Genomic DNA, 1965 nt, shown 5'->3' with positions numbered 1-1965 from the left:
TCCACATGGATGCGCGACCATGGTTTTTCTGGCTGTGGCCAAGGCTGAGGTGACTGTCGGTTGGGTAACTTCTGGGCAGCTGCGCAACGGAAACAACTCCGACATAACTGCTCAATGTGCTCATCCATACCGGGCCAGTAGACATAGCTGCGAGCAAGAGCCTTCATTCGGCTTATTCCTGGATGTCCACTGTGGAACTGTGCTAGGACCCGTTGACGAAGTTCAATGGGAATGACAATTCGGTCACCAAAGGGAAGACAGCCATTGACAACAGATAATGAACTCCGTCGCTGGAAAAGTTTCCGGAGTTCCCCTGGTGGACTGGTTGTTGGCCAGCTTGCTTGGTGGTACTCCATTGCCTTTTGTAATATGCTGTCATTTTTGGTGGCATCTCGCACCGCGTCAGAAGTTACGGTTAGTTGGTTCATGGTCTCCAACACCACAGCACGGATTTCCGGTCCTGATTGGCTTCGTTTGCTTCGTGACCTCCGGGGTTGACTGCCTCTTTGACTAGCTTTCCGCGCCCGGCACTGGCTTTCCTTGTGCCCACGTCGATTGCAAAATGAACATTTGTGCTTTTTATACGGACACAATCGCACAAACGGCCATTCGCCGCGTTGCCAGCATGCTGAAGGAGGCTTTGCTCCATTCGACTTTGTCACCACAGGAGGTTGCTTCGATGCCACCTTGGCAATGCTGAAAGCAGGGTTGGATAAGGGCTTCTCCAAAATGGCCGACCAACGGCAGTCCTTCGGATGCATACGTCTTCCACCTGCCAACACCCCATGCCTGAAAAATACACAACCAGCATTGAAAGATTATGTTTACCTTATCTGTGGCATCGGTACTGACATAATGGTTGGTCACTCCAGTTCTCAGTTTTTCACCCGGTAGGGTTTCTGAAAAATGTGTAATCGCTTACGACTCGTACACGTCTTCCGCGATACCTAGCACACACGCAACGACGGATTGCCCTCTCTAGACTTAACCCTATCCCTTACTCGTTCCATTACATGCAACTGCGAACAAACTCACGTTTAATTCTGACCGTAATCTTCTGATCATGCCACATGTTGGAATGAACAACACCATGATTACGTGACACTGTGGGTACAAAGTACACGCCAAACGACATAATTATCATCATCACTGGTGGAAGAGCAAGAGATGCTAACGGACTCACCGAATACACATGATATGACACCTCAGACGCGACTGGTTTCGCAAGTTTCCACGCTTTTCTTTCGGCTGTGACAGTTCCATTCTGAAGTCAACTCATCGTACAAACACGCAGCAACACAAGATATCACTGATATTATGTTTCCGCGAGCTCTCAGCTACCTAAGATATCTCTGATATCATGTTTCCGCGAGCTCTCAGCTACCTTAACTGCGTACAGTCTAGTCAATGCCAGTCCCTAATAATCCCATATGCTAGCTCCAGTTCGCATCTATCGCATACCCGAGTACCGACTAACGCTTTTAAACTGGGCAGTAACTTACTATTGGAGCAGTTAGGAATTGTGATGATTCTTGACTGTCTGTTATTTCGGGAGACATTCTAAATCATATCAAAATGCTTTCTAGCAAAACTTCCGGACATTTATCCTATTTTCAGTCCCAAATATAGGCATGGCTGTCTTATTACCTCACTTGAATAGCAGCAATCAACCACCACGAACCCTCGATAGACCCAAGAATATCGTAACTGCAATGAAACCCATAAACGGATCATCCAAGATGTCTATGTACGGGGCCATCCACGAACCCTTATTATTAGAGCGGACTTCCAGATACCTTCCGCATGCACGTCTGACAGGCTGTTGAATAGGCCAGCCAAGTTGTATGTTCAGGATGCATGGATATAAGCCCAAAATCGCAAATGCAACGAAGTGGTGTACAGATGGTTTCCCGCCTCCAATCAGTTGCCAAAAGACAAGTCAAGAGCTCCTTGATTCGTTTCCAT

The sequence above is a fragment of the Opisthorchis viverrini genome (assembly GCF_000715545.1).
Source record: "Opisthorchis viverrini unplaced genomic scaffold opera_v5_275, whole genome shotgun sequence".
Taxonomy (NCBI): domain Eukaryota; kingdom Metazoa; phylum Platyhelminthes; class Trematoda; order Opisthorchiida; family Opisthorchiidae; genus Opisthorchis; species Opisthorchis viverrini.
The sequence above is the reverse complement of the archived record's forward strand: the minus strand, read 5'-3'. Positions refer to the sequence as shown.